Source organism: Anas platyrhynchos, chromosome 1 (genome assembly GCF_047663525.1).
Source record: "Anas platyrhynchos isolate ZD024472 breed Pekin duck chromosome 1, IASCAAS_PekinDuck_T2T, whole genome shotgun sequence".
Taxonomy (NCBI): domain Eukaryota; kingdom Metazoa; phylum Chordata; class Aves; order Anseriformes; family Anatidae; genus Anas; species Anas platyrhynchos.
Genome location: NC_092587.1, coordinates 153,760,345 through 153,779,165, shown reverse-complemented (window position 1 = coordinate 153,779,165; position 18,821 = coordinate 153,760,345). Strand labels below are relative to the sequence as shown.

The 18,821-nt window shown below is 45.0% G+C and overlaps 1 protein-coding gene and 1 long non-coding RNA gene across 2 annotated transcripts in view; one reads left to right on the top strand and one right to left on the bottom strand.

Annotated features, from left to right (window-relative positions):
• CLDN10 (claudin 10) overlaps positions 1-18,821 on the top strand; it is a 51,805-nt gene that overhangs the window by 20,750 nt on the left and 12,234 nt on the right. The window lies entirely within an intron of this gene.
• LOC119715651 (uncharacterized) lies at positions 225-2,905 on the bottom strand. The gene is made up of 2 exons (XR_005262925.2): positions 2,792-2,905; positions 225-1,873 (listed from the first exon to the last, which is right to left on the bottom strand). It is a non-coding gene; the product is annotated as an uncharacterized lncRNA (long non-coding RNA).

The window sequence follows — 18,821 nt, the reverse complement described above, 5'->3', positions numbered from 1 at the left end:
AAGCAAAGTGTCTCAGCCTCTGGTTCTGTTTCCCTAGATCTCGCAGGCTGTTCTTGCAAAATCCTTTCCTCTTTCTCCATGGATTCTTTGGATCTGCTTCCCTCTAAAGGCCATTCAATGAATTATACTATTGCCCATAAAATCAAGTCTTTCATACGAAATCAATGCCCAGAACTATTCCTTATCTGGAAAGGTGTTTGAGCTCTAGAAAGTAGAGGAATAAATACTTTTGAAGTTATTTGTTTATTGTTGTTGTAAGAGAGCTTAAAAGAAATAAGATTCAAGTAAAGTGATAAATTTTATCAACCAGTGGAATTTTTCATGATAAGTTTATCTGAAATTAAGTCTCAAGGATACCTGGTTTTGAAGTAGTACCCTACAGTACAGTAAGGTGAACCACAGAGCTGAACTGGCTTGTCCTGGGCAGAGACCTGAGCCTGACTGTCCTCACTCCCAGACGTCTGCTCGAAGGGTGTTTGACCTCTCGGCTATACCGGCAGTATTACTGCAGCTCCACGTGATCCTAGGTAGGGAACTTTCTGGTGTAGTAAAGTTTGGGCAATGTCTCGTCTCAGAAGGTGAAACTGCTCTCTAATGTGCTACATTTCATACTTGTCGTGTTTGATTAAGGCGAATTCCGGGGATACCAAAGTAAGCCAGCTGGACTTGAAACCTGGTTATAACGAAGGATGGAGAAATGTAGGATGGACGCTTTGACTTCATCTCTTTCACCAAGTAACATACACGCTACTGAAAATCAACAAGATTGCAGCCTCTTCCAGCACGGAGTCAAGATTCTGGTTTTAAAAATGTGAGAGCTACCTCCCCTGGAGCAGTGAGGCTCAGATTTAAGTGCCATGAAATTTAGAGCTTTAATGGAGGCAGTGGACTTCCACTGTGGATAAAAATGAGCCCAAGCTGGAGAAGCATGCTGAAGAGCTGGTAATTTTGTCTGCTTATTTAAGAGAAGGAAAAAAAAATACAAACAAACACAAAACAAAACACCAAAAAAAAAAATAATGGAGGAGATTAAGGTTTGCCGGTTTTCTATTTGGGTAGACTGTGAAAAATAGGATAATCACTAAGTATACTTGTAATCTGAGTAATAAATGTCATCAACCAGCATTTACGCTCAACTTCAGCACTGCATAGACATCTCCAGTGTGGGGGATCAGATTTTAGGTAAACTGAGTATCTCTCTCCAGTTCTCTCTGTATGGGGAGTGGAGAGCAATTAAATTCCTGAGGTAAATCAGAGCTGAGAGCAGGGCTCATTTAACTTTGAGAAAAGAGATCAAATGAGGTGTTTAAGCATAGGCAATTTTAAAAGTCCTTAAAATATCTGAGACTTTCCTCACTCTCCAACTGCAGTCAGGGCACTGGAGGATGCCTTAGGGCATTTAATATGGCACTATCCACATATGTTTAGATCTCTAAAATGCTCCTTAGTTGTTTTGTCCAATGTAATTGCTCTAATCAGACAGTAATGAAGCAACAGCAGGGCTCCTTCTTAGTGTGTTAGCTTGCTCCTAGTGACTCAAAGCAGCAGGCAGCTGTTTGGGCTCCTGAAGCCTCCAGGTGCCCTGGGTAGAAATAGAATTGCTCACACAGCTGTTGGCTCTTCATCAGGCCCTTCATTGTCCTCACTGTCATTCAGTGCACTTCCAGGATCTCTGCTGGAGATAACTGTAGGTGTCACTGCTTGAGCAGGAGGGTTAGACCAGATGACCTCCAGAGTCCCTTCTTACCTCAACCATTCTGTGATTCTCTGATTTGACGAGACCATAAACCAGGCTATAATTCTGAGCACAGCAGACTCCATGGATCATTACCAATAGGTGACACCTTCTCCCACATATGTCCATGAGTTGTACCTATAAAAATAAATAAATAAATAAATAAATAAATAAATTAAATTCATTTTCATAACATGAAAACACTGAGAAAAAAAAAATCAAAAATTCATAATTTTGCTTTAGGGCCATCATTTTGGGCCTGGAAGAGATCCAAGCCAAGCCAAACCAAACCAAATGACATACAATGATGTCATGGACAACTCGCTTTAGCAAAAGTTAGCAGGAGGATATAAGCCTTCCTGCAATTTTGGCAGGAGTGCCTTTAGCTATGTCAGTGCAGGCTGTAATTCGTACAAGCAACTGAGCATTCGTACCTAATAAATAAGAAATTGTTAAAATAGGTGAAAGAGCACATGTTGCCGAAGGTGTTTTGGAACAGCTACAGAACAAAAGACATAACCAGTTCTGCAAGAACTGTGTCCAGAGTATCTGCAGAGTCCAAACCTCTGAGAGACTTCTCTGAGAACAGAGAACAATATGAAGTAAAATGAGATATCCTGCGCACAGTTGGGTATTATTTACAAAAAAAAACATTATGTTCTGTTGATGGGTTAAGGGGGACATTAAGTTGTGTTAAAACAGGAACGCATGTAAGATAAATCTCCTAGGGAGAAGTTGTTCATACAAAGAACAAAGAAGTTGTGTAAAACTGGTAAAATTTGATCACTTGTAGACCCAAATCTGCCTACAGCAGTACTTCAGTCCAGTAGAATAAGGAGTTAAACAGGTTACTAACTAGGTTCATTAGAAAGCACTGTGCAGAGCGTGATTTGCTGGCAGGAAAAGCTCAAAGATGACATGACAGACCTCAAAGTCACGAAGGATCAGCTCTTCGGAGAGTTCTCCCACTCTGTGGGCAGGAAGTGCAAATAACTAACGCTATCTCTCCCCGGGCAGGTAGATCACTACTCTGCAAGCATGAAGAAAAAAGGCTACCTTCTTTCATGTACTGTATGATTGGAGGTATCAGGTTGTCACTACAGGAGATGAAAGTCCACAAATGTCCTAAAAATGGAGGCAAAGAGGACAATGAGAATTAAATAATGTTTCCACTCTTCTTCCTGCCTACAGAAAGAAAGAGGGAATGCACCCCACCTCTCTCAAGCAAATATTTTTGGATATGATGTCCTCCCCATCTATTGTTTCTCTTTTGCATAGAGACAGAGCCCAGACAATCAGCAGAAACTACCCTCTGAAATTTTAGTCTGCACAGTTTGGGCTAGATGAAACACATCTTAACACTGCAAGTCTTCACCCTGCAGCTCGGATGGCCACCTCTGGAAAGGGCACTATATATATAATAGGTACCTATTTGTGGCACTGACAGATGGTTACAGAGCCCTGTCTTTAATGATTATTTGGTAACTGTGCTTTCTGTAGCTTCTTGTACAAAGAATTTATCTCCATAGTCTGAAAGCACTGGCTGTAAAATCTGTATGTTATGTTCCCAGATACTTTGCATCTCAGAAGCGTGGAGTGCAAAGGAGGTGCAAAGCCTAATTTTGTTAAAGGTTTCCAGGGAGCAGAGTGCCATGTACTCAAGGAAAAAAAGTAAAAAAAAATCCAGCAGATTTGAGGAGAAAGTTCAGAGAGGCCCACTTTGATTATCTCAGGAACAGTTGGCACTAGCTCAGCCACCTGAAGCATCCCAAGTGCTTCAGCCAAGAACTGCCGAAGCACTAGGATGTTGAGGCCACCAAGCCTTCCCCTTCAGCCACACCCTCTAGGTACCACAGGGGTGCACACATTATCCATCCACCCACTGGTGGGAGTCCCCTCCATCACCTGGGAAAAAGGTAGGGCTTCAATCAAAGTTGAAACATTCCTAACAGAAGTGCCTCGGTGTAGTCCTCAAGGTGAGGGAAATAAATCTGTAGTACTGTCCCAAATGTGAACACCAGGCTTTGAGCACATGCATTGCTCTGCAGCTTTGCCTTGTTCCCTTGAGTAGAAAGCAGGAACATCGACATACAGATTTATTTTTAATGGTGCTGAAATGTAGTGATACTGATGCTTAGGAGGTGAGGCGGCTGATAAACTTATTTACCAATTCCAAATAATAAAACCAGCATTTAAAATTTACCATCAGAGAAATAAGTTGTCTGAGAAAAATAAGCAGGTGTAGCAAATCAATACCGTGTTGGCTCAGTTTTTCATAATGGGAAGTCAAAAGCAGCAGAACGTCTCCCAGGTGGTTCTTGGCTGTGCAAGAACGAAGCCGCATTTCCTTCCCAGGAAGCAACGTGCTATTAATTGGTGCTTTGAAGGCAACTCGCTTCAGAAGTGGTGCTGAGGGACAGCTTTATGGGACCTTACGAGAGGTGGGCAGATGGCCATTTCATGATGTTAACAGCACGCTTGTTCCTGTGCTCCTCTCTCTCATCAAAATGTGAATGAATCACCACGTCCAGGAAACTCTCGCAATCATTTTACAATTATAATGCAGCTGAGACAGACAAATCCTCAAGAGTAGCAGATCGTTCTCCTTGAAATACAAGGTGCGCTGTTATAAAGGAAATAAAATTTTCCCCGTAACATCCAAAACTCTTCAATGCAACACGCAGACAGCTGAGGCATGTGAAAGACAAATAAATAAATAAATAAATAAATAAGGAAACAAAAAGAAATGAAAAGGAAAAGTAGATGAGGAAAAGTTGAACAAGTCACTTCAGAGGAAATGAGTGATCTTGGCCAAGGGCTGTGAAATGTGAAAAATAAATACACAAGGAAAACAAAAGTGACAACAAAGACTTGGTAAAAAGGCCCACTCACACGGCAGCATTTGCAGCAGTAGATCTTATTTGGGGAAAGCAGTATTTTTAAGACAAAACTATTCACACTGGAGCTTCCCTGCCATCCCACTGAATGCCAAAGAACAGAAAAACTAGGCAGACATTTCCTTACTTTGCACAGGACAGATTTGTCTCGAAACCTCTGACAAACTCCTCCCACTCCGCACCAAAACACGGAGCAGTGTTAACAAATGGCAAGAACGGGTCCAAACCTACTCCCAGTAGGTTTGGCACTGTAAGGGAATCTGCAAATCAGCCCCAATTCCACAAGCACTGAGTGGAAAAAGCCTCCTCCACCTCCCTTCCTCTCCACTTGTGGAGCACCAGGAGAAGGCAGAGCCCCGAGCAGCAGCACCTGTCAGGTTTTCCTCCCAAAGGCAGCAGGTGACTGGCTGAACAAGATCTGCACCAGCAGCTATCTGAGCAGACGGCAGCAATTCAGCTGAAGGCAGTAAGAGGAAATGCCAAGGTAAACACATTCCACATGACTTGCAACACAGTGTGAAATTTCACCCTATCATAAATAACGCCATAAATGCAAATGTTGGATTTCCCAAGGGACCGGTCGGACACAACCTTTTCCCGAAGGAGCAGATGGGGAGCTAACGTCGTATCGCTGCTCTTCGCCCTGGCTGGCGCATCTGAGGGGTTTCTTCTGTGAGGATGGCCCTGTTGCCCACTGCTCCCACCTGCTGCCTGCCTGGGTAAAGGAGGATGCTTCACGAGCTGCGTGCTCGGGCACACAGGGCCAGCGAATTAGATAAATGCCAGCAGCTCCTGGGAAGACAATGAACAAAGGTTAATTCCTTCCCCTTTCCCAACGTGACATTTTCACTGCGTTCAAGTGCAGTGTGATACCTAGTTTCTGCCATAATTTGAGGCCATGCCCTTCCACGTGCATAAAAGCCAACCCACTTCTTATCCTGACAGTGGATTTTTTTTGGTTGTATCTAGTTTTAACACTCAAAAACCAGGCTCATCCAACTACAGCTTCAGCAGATATCGTCTAAGAGGAGAGAAATCCTTCCAAAGTGTGACTGTCCACAGGCAGGAGACGACACAGACTGGAGCCATGTCCAGTTTATCGCTGGCCTGGAAAGTTGCTCTTCCAGAGGAGCACAGACAGTCCCTGATTTCAACAGCCCCACCTCTGCAGTTAGGTACTGCTGAGGAGGTGGGACTGGCCCCACTCATTTTAGCAGTCCGAAAGGTGTGTCTGAGGCGACTGCTCCTGCAAGAAGTGAAGACAGATACATCTCCAGAAGGCAATCCATATGAGCCTGATGGGATAGACCATCTTTTGGAAGTATCTGTCCTTCTCTAGTGACTAGATGGGCTGCTTAGAGCCAGTGCCTTAGGCTAGTTTCTTAAACCTCAGACAGCTAAGTTAGGAGAGGCCAATCCCATGTGAAATGAGTAGGCAGCTCAGACATGCTGCTCATAAGGGACACCACGGCTCATGTGTTAGGGACTCCTCAAGGATCCCTCCATGTACAAAGCCATATCACATGCAGAGTAAGTCTTGCTTACAAAATGACCACACGTCTCATTTTGCTGCATCCCCCTAGCACTGTGCCAAGATGTAAGTGCTGAGAGGGTCTTCCTCAGGGTTTGCTCCTGCTTTTCATGCCTGTGTTTCCTCTGCCTATCTCCAGCATATTCCAATGTGCCACACACTTCCTTGTCTTCTGGGGTTACATAAATATTTCTTCTGCTTTCTCTTTTTTTTTTTTTTCACCATCCTCTCTTATGATAGCCTCTCTGACTGATAGCTGAAATTACCGTTCTCCCAAGATCCAACCATTTCTTTTGCTTGCATTATCCATCTGCCACATTTCAGCTTGTTCAGGGAGATGAGTTTTGTGATGTAGCCCTGAAAAGTGACATTTCTTCTTACAAATTAAATAATAGCTTCCGTTTGCTTTTCTGTGGCTGCATATAGGATCTGATCATGCACTCAGAGCTGCATAAATCTTAATCCCAGTGATACTAATTGAGTGATGCTGCTGCAAAACTGCCATAGCGGAGATCACATCCTGATTTGTCAGGTCATTTTTTTCTCCAAATTTTCCAGGTGAACAGATACCAATGGACTATTTTATATATATTTATCTTTGCCTTCACTGTGCTTCAGCAGATTCACTTCAAAGTCATACTTGAGAGAGATCACAGTTCGATTATTAACCTCATCAGCAGATAAATTCACAATTCAGTAGCCATCTGTTCCAGGACTTGTAAGTGATCTGAAGTCAAGGAGCAGTCAATTTCTAACAAGTTGTTCAATGTGCCGTAGGAAAATGAAAAGAGGACTTCATTGTATAGAGGTCTTTTTTTTTTTTTTTTTTCCTTTTTCTCCTCTCTCTTTTTTTTTTTTTTTTTTTAAACTATATCAATTTGCCAAGCATTTTCTCCAGAAGAGGGCGCAAAAATCGTATTGACCAATACAAAAGACATACATTTGCTGGCCAGCCAATCTTTATGCATATCAAAAGCTTTTCAGGCTCTTTCTATCCGCATTTGTAAATATGGGATTCGAAATTCAACACAGTAATAACTCCCACCCCGTGACATTTATAATATAGATGGCTATGTATGAATTAGTCGGTCCTGGTTCCCTTTACAGTCTGTAAAAAGGAGCAGGCACTTCATGCACACAGCTCATCCAGCTCACCTTATAGTTAGTTATTCATCCAAGTAGCTCTCCAGCCTCCTTGGACTATATTGCCTGGAGCTTCACTCACCTGTGTGGGGCCTGGACATCTACCTAATGTGTAGACAAGTTTGAGAGAATCCCACCTCTTGTGTTGGCCAGGTAATGCTCTGCAGTGGCAGCCTGGGAGAGGATTACCCTTACTGTCCTTATTGCCAAACGCCAATTATCGTATTACATCATATTCTTTGTGAGTTTAATTGAACTTATGGAAAGTTCTGATTACTTCATTTGTGGGACTGTTATCATTGCCGCAATAAGTGACCGAGATCAAGGGTGCCTTGCAGAGGTGCGAGGGAAGTTTTGATGAAATCGTCTGGCAGAGGAAGAGAAGCGTCACTGTGGTTAGACCGCAGCGTTACTTAAGCCTTCTATCACACAGATCCATAGCTGCATTTATTTATGTAATATCAATTTATTTATTTATTTATGTAATATCAATCCCTGTTACCACTTCGCTTGGCCTTTGCCAGTGCTCTTTAAACTCCGCAGACCAGCAGATCTTGAGGAGGGGTTGAAAAGCTTGAAGTAAGCCCTTACTGTCAAGCCTTCCTCGTAACTGCTCACACACAAAAAAAAAACGAACAAGCATGGGTCGTCATTCAAAATAATGACTCATTTCGGAGATGTATACGCTGTGTAGATTGTATCACTACAACTGGAGATGATACAATCATCAAACACGGCAGTTCTGTGATTTATGTATTCGCAAAGAGTTGTTTTCAGCTGGAAGATGTAACCCTACCCCTTAAGCATATACACAGCAGTCATCACACAAAAACATTTCTGTGAAGGTGTCTGCACACTCAGGTGCAAAACAAGCGTCATGTTTCTAGCCATGGTCCAGCCAAATGGGGAGGTTACACAGCGTGCCCTCCTTCTGTCCCAGCCTACAAAGGTGAGGAATATTTTGCATTTCTCTGGGATTTCCCATCTGAAGCTTGTTTCCCGGACGCAAGCTCATTTTAACGTCACCAGTGCTCTGAGCAAACAGGGATAGCTAATAATTATTTAGTGGTATTGTCTTAGTTTAAGAAACAACAAAAGAAAGTCTAAGAGAAATCCATAAGCCTGCTAGTACACAAGACAAGGTCAACCCTTACTATCAAAATGTAGAGATTTTTACTGAAATGGGTGTCAGAAAAAGGGGTTGGGAGCTGAAGAAATGGCATTTACAGTTGCTTTACACCTACATTAAAATACATAAAATATGTTGATATTAACATGTTAAACTAAATCGCTCACTGACATACCTCTTATGGTGTTCATCCTTCAATACTTCAAAAATAATAATAAAACCCATCAGGATTCAGAGTCGTAATGGAGGAAGAATCATTGGCAACTGGTTTTGGGAGTGAACTGTTTTGTGAGTTGGTCATGAGCAGAAATCGTTCAAATGAAACCCAAATCAATGGATGCACAGTGCAGAAATAATTGTGCAAACCAACAGCTGCCCCTTCTGAAGGAAGACTCTGGGCAGTGAAGGACTATAGCAAATTTACATAAGTTAGCAACTTCATCCTTTTAATACAAAATCTGGCAAGCTGTAGTGATGAGTAAACATTACCCCCAATTCATGCATGATGGGCATGAGATTATACAGAACTACAATCAAATCCCTGGGTACCCCCAAGCTTACAAACATATTGAGGCAGTAGAGCTAAGGTCACTGACGGTGACGGGACTCTTAAGTGAAAAATACTGCATTGCAGCGCTACAGAACATGCCCACAGAAATGCTGAACACTATCCTTATTGCTTATTGCCCATCTGAATATCAGGAAGGGCTTGAGATATCTTATCTAGCCAGGCGTGACTGCTGTCATAAAAAAAGAAGGAAAAAAAAAAAAAAAAGTGAAATCAGCATCAAATGCTGGAAACCAAACAGAAAAGAACCTCAGAAACACCTCCTAAGTTCAAGGCTACTATAGCATTATTGAAAATAAATAGAGATTACTCAAGAAGCTTACTTCCCCATTAAAAAAAAATCCCATCTGTTACACAAACAAATCAAGTCAGAATGTCAAACCTCTCTATAACCTAGTGTTTGAGTGGAGCTGCTGAAAGACAACGACCCACGATTCACAAATGGCTCATTTGGGAAATCTCTGCTAAAACATTAAACACACTATAGCAAGTTCTTGCTAACAAGAACACCAGTAGTGTAGAAGAAAAAGCATTTTTAGTTCAGTGTATTTTAAGGTGAAACTAAGAAGGAAATACCTCTCTGGCTTGACAGTAAATCCAGATAATTCCTGATAAGGCTAATTAATTGCTGTAATTATTGCATGCCCATCCTACTTGGCCATGTAATAAAAAAATCCTAGGGACATACAGGTGGTAGATAGAGGTATGTAGGAATGTCTAATGCAGAAAAAAATTCTGTGGATAAGGGGAAGCCCTATAATTGGGTGCCATTTGTGGTCCCCAGTTGTGGATTTCTGTAAGAAGGAAAATATTTTTTATTTTTACCAAGGGTGAGGCTGTATTACTCTGATCTCCAATGCCTGTCCTAAATTCTTCCTTTTCTCTCTCTCTCTTGCTATTTTATGAATTGCCCTTAAGAGTCTGTAGTGCTAATACTTACTTATTGAACTGTATATGCATACAACATTGTTAAGAAAAGTTGAAACAGGAATTGGTGGGGTTGTTGGTTAATAATTTTGATCCTATATCAAGGAAATAGCAGTTTTGATAAGTCCCCAATCTCTCTTTATGATTCTGAGATATTTGATATAGGTCAAGGATGTAAAAAGGTGTATCACACTTTCAATATATACAAAAACACACATATATGTGCATGCGTTTTGTTTTATGATGTGACAGACTTTATTTGGTAAAGATCAGTGATTTGTATTTCAGTCTGCTTGGTAATCTGCAGGGCAAATTCTGCTCTCAGGGACACGCATCCTAGTCTAATGACTTTATTGTATTTACTCATATATATTAATACATACTGCAGTTGGACTAGATGATCTTTGAAGGCTCCTTCCAACTGAAATATTCTATTCTATTCTACTTTATTCTAATATATTCAATGATGCGTGTGCCACATAAAGGACTAACGACTTGACGTCGTTAGCGTGTGGCACGAATCGTTGCTCAAAGCAACGCTTCAGGTTTTGATCTACTTGAGAGGGCTTCCTCCAGTAAGTTTAAAGTTCAGAAGTTCAAAGGCATGTCTCATTAGAAATTAACCATGGCACTTTAAAAATGAGAAGGGAATGACTTACTCCACGCCTGAAAAACTTGGCAGAGGCCTCCTCCCAAGCCAACAGACAATGGCATGCAGAGACGCATATTGGAGAAGAGGGCTAGACTTGAGGGACAGCACAAACAGCAGAGACCTCTTGCAGAGCTGCTCGGAAAACGTGGCCGATTGGCTTCTCCAAGCTTTGTTTGGAGGGCAAGGTCTGCAGCATGAGCTGTAATGTGCTTTATTTTACAGCTGCCCACCTCGTACTGACCACTGGGTAGATAACTAGCTGAATGTCCAAATGGGGGTCTATTCATACACAACTGAGGGCTGCCCGTGCAGCAGCAACTAGTCATATACCTCTGGCCTTTCCTCACGCTCGGACAGATGACTGATACTGGCCTGTTGTGGCTTTCGAATGACCCAAAACCCCAGAGCTGGCAGCTGTGGAGAGAAGTCCCTCCAGCTTTTCCTCCCAACCTTTCCCGTCCACAAAGTCGCTGCAACACCCAACCCCAGGGCGTGAGCACCCTTGGGGCATCATACAGCCCCATAGAGTCTAAGCAAATTGTTAACTGAGAAAAGCGACTGTCAGCCACACGGAGCAAGTCCAAGAATGCCCCTGGTCCTTGCAGAAAAATCTATGAAACACACCAGCACCCACGTATCCCAGCAGGCAAATAGGTTTCTGCTTGCGCGAGGCCTGGTGTGGCCATGGGCCATGGATCCCATGGCTGGAGGGGGGCAGAGGGTGAGGGCTCATAGTGCCTGCAGGCTGAGCTGCTGCTGCTGTAACTCGACATGTGCAGTTAGGGGGGAGGCCTGGAAGGGCCATCCGAGCCCAGGACAAAATTTGGCTGGTGGCAGGGGTGAGCAGAGACCGCTAAGTCAGCACCCTGGCGCAGCCCCAGGAGTGAGGCCTGGGAAGGACTGCACTTTCCCTTTCTTTTAAGCACGGCTTTTTCTTGCTATACGTCAAACTCGATCCTCAGAAGGCTTTTTTTCTTTCGCTTCTCTGGCCCCTTTGTGTAGATCTGGGGCATAATGTCCATGGCAGGTGGCTTTGGCCAGTGTCCCCCAGAAGCTTCAGCCAGAGCCGCTGCCTGGCTCTGCGAGGGAGCAGGAGGGTGCCTTGGGCCGTGCTTGCAAGACCTCAGCCTGGGGAGGTGTTTGCAGCCCTGCCAGGGCTGGAAAACAGCTGTGACAGGCATGAGTAAAAACCTCTGCAAAACACAGGCAGCAAAAGGGCTTGGAGCAACATCCACGGCACTACAGCAGCTTGACAGTGATCCCAGCCTCAGGTTGGATCCTATTCTCGACGGGAAGAAACCTGAAACAGGTTCAGGAAAGAGATCCCAAAATCAATATTGTCACAGCCCGGGACACGTGATTTGTCACTTGGGGCACAATGGCTGGCACAGGACGGCAGCTTAATGAGGCTTCAGTGCATGCTGCCGCTCTCCAGCCTGCACGCAGACACCCGTACGCCGATGCCTATGCCTAAACCAGTCACTGTAGGTTTTACTTACGGTCAAGAAAGTGCATTAACTGTATATCAAGCAAAAAAAAAACAACACCCAAACACTCTATGCATTTTAATTGTAACATTTATGTCAGGTTCTGTAATGGGTCCAGCAAACCTGTAGCTTCTGTGTGCCAGATTATATCCTACCCTTCTTTTACAGAATCAGGTTTTTCCCGTACTTCCCAGAATACCGCGTGAAAAATGCTCTGGGCCATCTTTCCAAATAAACTCTTAATCCTCAGACATCACTGAAAGTAATTTTTGACAATAGTGCACTATCCTGCTGGAGAAAAAAAAAAAAAAAAAGAAAGAAAGAAAAAAAAAAGTCACTACAATAAGCATTGATGTCTCCATTCTCACTGTCTGACAACTGCTAGCATTTTTATTTCACTGCCATTTTTCAAACGATTTACAACCAAAATCGACCTGAGACTTCCGAAATCTATGAATTTGTTGTTGGAAGGTTTTCTGATTCATACTTGGCCATAACACACAAAATAACCACACCAGACAATGGGAAACATACAATCAAAAAAAAAAAAAATCCCTAATTTTTCACAGAGCTGACACAAAGTAAACAGACTGCTTCATTGCCCTATTTTCTCCCATTGTATATCCTTGCTTATTGAAAAGAAAAAAGAAAAAAAAAAAAAAAGAAAAGAAAAGAAAAAAGAGTTCAGTGCAATATTTAAATTCAAATAGAAGAGCACCAAAATCAGAAAGAATGACCATATGCATGAGGCGTCGTACAGTGCTGTAAACATCATTTACAAGCTGGACATAAGTCAAAACTATTGAAAAAAAATCTCCTTTTCTAAATGTTGAACTTAATTTTTGACACGAAAAAAAAGACTAATTAATTGTAATGCTAAATCTCTCAAAAGTGATTCTGCCCTAGTTCAGCTGGTATGAAGTTAAAATGAACGAAAAAGCTGAAACAAGCAATTAAATGATCCATTCAGAGAAAGAGTCAGCTGTTAAGAGACACCTGAAGAAAGCAAAAACCAGAAAAACACAGCGCATATCTTTTATCATATACACTATCAGTAGAAAAAGGTTTATTTCTTTACAAGCGCAATGGCAAGGTAGGACTACGGCAGTATAATAAAAGGAAAATATCTTCACCGTGGGAGCATGAAAGCATTAACAGAACAGGCAGGGTACATTGTGTGCTGTCCTTGGCGAATGTGTGGTTGGCTACTCTGGACCATGATCTGGAGAAAATAAGAAATCCAAGTGAACTCTCTCCTAAATAACAGAGCTGCTTCGTTTGCTACGTGTGGTAGGCTCTGGCAGACCGTCTCCCAAGAGTCATCAGGAGGGCACCACGTGGAGGAATAGGGAGACCCCTTGCTGCAAACAACCCGTGCACGTGCTCCCTTCCCAGCGAGTCCCCGTTTATTTTGCAGGCGGTCTTCACTGAGGAGCTAAGCAATACCTCCAGCTTTAGAAAAACACGGCGCTATGATAGAAGTCGTGTGACTTTATTAAGAGTAACAAGTTAAAATGATCAAGAGCGCAAGGATTTTATAACCTTCTAGGTTCTCAGCAAAACAACAGGCAGAGCTGATAAGCACGTGCTTCAGCTCAAGGGGGATGGTAGCAACCGGAGGCAGCGGTGGAGGCGATGACAGCACATGATGTGAGAGCGGGGCATGGCAAAGGCCATGGGAGGAGGTAAAAAAAGAGCCACCGGGGAGCAGAGGCGAGGGGTGACAAGTGACACCGTGGTCTTTGCACCCAGCCCTGCTGAGCCTCAGCCCAAATTTTCCCCGGTTTCCAGTTGGCAGGAAGGGGAGACATGAAGGCGAGGGGTTGCTTCCCACCTTCCCACCATAATCTCTATGTGAAAGGAAGCTCGTCCCATACCCCCTCCAGCTCCTCGCCCCGATTCCCACAGTGGCCCCGTATTTACTCAGAAACGGGCTGTGTCACAAGGAGGGAGTTGTGGTTTACTTTCTCCGGCCCCACTGTTTATTAGACACCAGTCCTCCCTGCCCGTGGCCGCGAGTGGTTTCATTTAACCGAGAGCACAAAAACCACAACCTGGAAGGAAAGCAGCTTCTGTAGCGTGACTTAATCTGAGAGCAAACTGGCCGGGATCAAAAAAGGTCATGGTGACAAAGCGGAGTTAAAAGTTGACTTAAATCAACATGCTCAAGCAACTCTGAAACAAAGGGAATAAGGAAATAATGTGACTTTTTGCGATCAATACAGACATTCAAAAATTGATAAACTGAGGCTCAAATTAATGCGCATGTGACCCATCAGCGATACTGCTTCTTTTGATCCCACTGGTTCGACTTCATTGCTGACCTGGTGTGTGCATGTGAAATATAAACGCTGGACAGGCTTCACTCGGCTGAAGCAGGTAAAATCCTCTGGTGGGAAGGGGCAGCAGAGGCAGCTCTCTGGTGAATACGAGAGACTTCACATCAAATTGAAGCTTGTTGAGCTTGGGGAACCACAAGTAAAGCTGACAGCACTGAGATCTGAGATGTAAAAAAGAAACAGGGGAAACCAGGCTTAAAAATATAGATGGAAATGAGAGCATGTGTGCCAGACAGTGCCTCTGCTCACTCTGTGTGCAAGGGGTCTTCGTGTTCCTCCGCACCTCGTGGTGCCCCCAAGTCTTGAGACCTGGGAGGCATACGATGAGGGCACAGCTAAGGGCTTTGGTGCCATGCTCCCCGCTTTGGGTTTTCTTCAGCCTGTCCAACGCACTTTCAAAAGCAGTGACCACTGCAAAAAATTTCACCGTGTAAACAGCTGGGAAAGTAGTCCAATGTACCGCCGTTGTGAACTGAGATGCATATTTCCGTGAAACGAAATTTCAGCACGTGGGCTAAATAACAGGGCGGCAGGGTCCTGAAGCAATCCCGTTCTGTGCACAACATGCAATGTGTAATCACTGGCGCGCCGCTGCCCCACTCACAACAGCTACAGTAAGTCAAATTAGGGCTCCCCGTGCTACCCTATTTGCTTGTTACGACACAGTTGTAGGGTAACAGAGTAATTTGGGTTGGACGGGACCTTAGAGGTCACCCAGTCCAACCCCCAGCTCCAAACACAAGCACGTTCTTGTTTTGTAGTCATTTGTACTCGAAGCTTTCCGCGTGGGTGCCTGTGAAAGATGAGGGACTGCTCGTGCCCAGGTCTGCCAAGCATTGGGAAAAGGGCAGAGACCAGCCCCGCTGTACGAGGGCAGGGCATGGGCCGGGTGGCAAAGTGTTCCCACTGCAGGAACACCACGGGCTCCAGCCTGGGCTGCAGCTCAGCCCCACTGGTCAGGACTCGGCCCCTGCGTCTTTGTGGCTCACTGCAGGCATCGCTTCTGAAAACGGGCTGCTTTGGAAAGGCATTGATTTGCCCCCCTCCCTGATTAAACCCTTGTGAAGTGCATTAGATGCAGCAGCCCTTCATTTCACGAATCCTTTCTAAATGCCATTGCACGGGACCACGCTCCAAAAATCAGTTGGGAAGTTTCCTCCCTTTACAAGGCGATCAGCCCCCATTTAGCGAAACCTTATTTGACGTGGAGATGGCTTCAGCACTACCGAGCGCTGCAGCTGTGCTGCCTGCCAGGTGGAATGCACCTCAAGTGAAGTAGGAGATGCATTTCTTCAAATTTCCTGCTCAGTTTGTTAAACAGGTTATATCTATTTTTAAAAGCATTGTATTACAAACTTTCAGGGAACAACGCAAGGTGTTTCTTTTTTTTTTTTTTCCCCAACAAAATTAAGAAAAGGTGAAAAAAAAAGCAATGCTGCATTAATCTTGGTGTCAAGAAACAAAGTCTCTAATGTCCAAACGCACCGCACAGAATGGGAGAGGGGAAAGTTTATTGGCTCTTGGAATGCAATTTTTCACTCCTTTAAAATGTTCTGGCTTGTCACTTCCTATTAATTTTTACTTTTACTTACATAAGAGACGAACCGCGGCACTTACAGTCCCTCTTGCCCTGATGGTTTACAAATATGGGCGGTAATTTCATTTAATTTCTCATAGCTCAACAAAAACGCCGGTGGTGATCCAACATGAGCAAGGGCTGGTGCTTATTACCTGATGTTCCTGCCCTGATGGGCTTTGTAGGGTGACACAGAAGAGGAAACCAAGAAGCTTTCCTTTGTTTATTCTCCTCTGGAGAAGAGGAGCTATCTGCTCTTTGTTTGAGGCGGCGCTTTTGTTCTGTGCCACACAGAGCACTGCCAGTCTCCTCATTTCACAGTCCCCTTCACCTCCTCTAACACGTATGCCAATGTGAGGTGCATTCCCCAAATCTACCACCGCCAGCAGGTCTGACCTTGCCGAGGTGTGACTCTCACGCAAGCCTGGCTGTGCTCCTTGCGAGGCTGCCGTACCTTTTTGATATTCAAATCCCCAGGAAAATCCTAGCAAACAAGGAAGTTGTCCTTCAGCCTTAGAAAAATAAAGTGGGTTGATTTTCTTTCTTCTATCTTTTTTTTTTTTTTTTTTTTTCCTCCTGCACAAGTGCTCTAGGCACCTTGAAAGCCATAACACAGCAGAGCCAGGAAACGGTCTCAAGTTGCCCAACCTGTGCGTGGTAAAATTACAAGAAAAATTACTCCAGGACAAAGGCATGACGACCCTAGTCTGCTTATCCTGGCTAGAGAACAAATGGCGTTGTCATCGGGTGTTTGACTTATGAGGCAATCATGACTGCTTGTGATTTTGATCCTGCAAAAGCTAAAATAATATCCTGTAGTTCAGCCCTACCGTTTCAGACGGACCCTTCTGCAGATAGCAAAACAACTTCTGTGCACTGTAGAAATCCAAGCGTTGGCTTCTGATTGTAAGAAGATGCAGTTTGCACTTAGTAATAATGATTAAAAATAGCGAAACCAACAATGCGTTTTTATGCCTGAGATGCAGTGAGACAAAACCTGAACCCCAAGGGGTGGTTTCCTTAGGAAAAGTTGTGAGCACCTTTCTTCCCAAGGGGATAAATACACACTCAGGCAAATGAATGAGCATGAAACTGTGTTAATGCAATGCTCTTCTCAATTTAGTGCAGAAAAGAAGAGGAATCAGTCATGGGGTGCCTGCAGAACTTATCAATATCCCACAGTCAGGGCTTGTCCCAAAGCATGGGGGGAAGAAACAAGGCAAAGGCTGAGTCTGTCACCCTACCACACAAGTTAAACCTAAGAAAGCCAGAACTAGGTGGCAAAAAAACAGAGGTAGAGGTTGAGGGGTCTGACAGGCATATGTGTACCTGCCTACCATGTTCTTGGCCAGCAGTGAGGAGAAAAGGGGACGTGGTGGCTGGAAAGCCCCAAGCTGAAGGTGTTTGAGCTACGAGCGTGACCGAGGAGCTTGCTGCTGCACAGGGGAGAGGAGCTCATGTAAGAAGGGCACGAATACAACCCCGGAGAGGAAAGTTTTCCACCTCCTAATCCCTCAGATAGCAGCCAACGCCAGGAAAATGCCATGGGGGAAGAGTGGTTGCGGCTCCTGCTCACCCTCAGCCCAGAGCGAGCGCCCAGCCCCGCCTGATGTCAGCTGGGGTTTGCACCACCGCAGATGGGATCAGGAGCCCGAGATCTTGCATTGATTTTGGAGGAGAGAGACGGTCAGGGCCGGATTAGTAACACAGATAGCCCCGGAGACGTTTCGGGAGCAGCAGGATAGCCAGGAGAAAGCCCCGCAGCCAAACCGGGCGCTCAGGTACACTGAGGGCACTTCACGCTTCTTAGGGTAAAAATGGGTCTGCAGGGGCATGAAGGTCCAAACCCGGGTCTGAAAGGGCAAATTAGCCCTGCTCAAAGGGTCCCTGCTCACAGGGGAGTGGGTTTGCAGTGGGGTTAATGCATTTAACCCTTCATGGGGTGCAGCTAACCCTACAGGGGTGCACCTGACCCTACAGGGGGTGCACCTAACTCTACAAGAGGGTGCCCCTAAGCCTTCAGTGGGTGCACCTGACCCTTCAGGGGTGAACCTAACCCTTCAGTGGGTGCATCTAAACTTTCAGTGGGTGCCCCTAACCCTACATGGGTGCACCTAACCCTGTAGGGGGTGCACCTAATGCTTCAGGGAGTGCACTTAACCCTTCAGTGGGTGCACCTAACCCTACAAGGGGGTGCCCCTGACCCTATGTGGGTTCACCTAGCGCTACAGGGGTGCACCTAACCCTGCAAGGGGGTGCCCCTGACCCTATGTGGGTTCACCTAACCCTACAGGGATGCACCTAACCTTGCAGGGGGTGCACCTAATGCTTCAGGGGGTGCACCTAACCCTTCAGTGGGTGCACCTAAACTTTCAGTGGGTGCCCCTAACCCTACATGGGTACACCTAACCCTACAGGGGTTGCACCTAACCCTTCAGGGGGTGCCCTTAAACTTTCAGTGGGTGCCCCTAAACCCACAGGGGTGCACCTAACCCTACGGGGGGGCACCTAACCCTTCAGTGGGTACACCTAACCCTTCAGGGGCAGCACCTAACCCTTCAGTGGATTCATCTAACCCTACAGAGGTACACTTAAGCCCACAGGGCACACCTTCCCTTACAAGGGGTGCACCTAACCCTTCAGTGGATGCCCCTAACCCTACAGGGAACACATCATCCCCTACAGGAGGTGCACATAACCCCACATGGGCACCCCCGCCCCTACAAACAGGGAGATGCAGAACCCCCCCCGTGCCTCCCCCCCACCTCCCCTCACACAAGCCCCGCCCCTCCCTCCAGAGGGGGCGTGTCCCGGGCTCAGGGCGGGCCGGCGGCCGC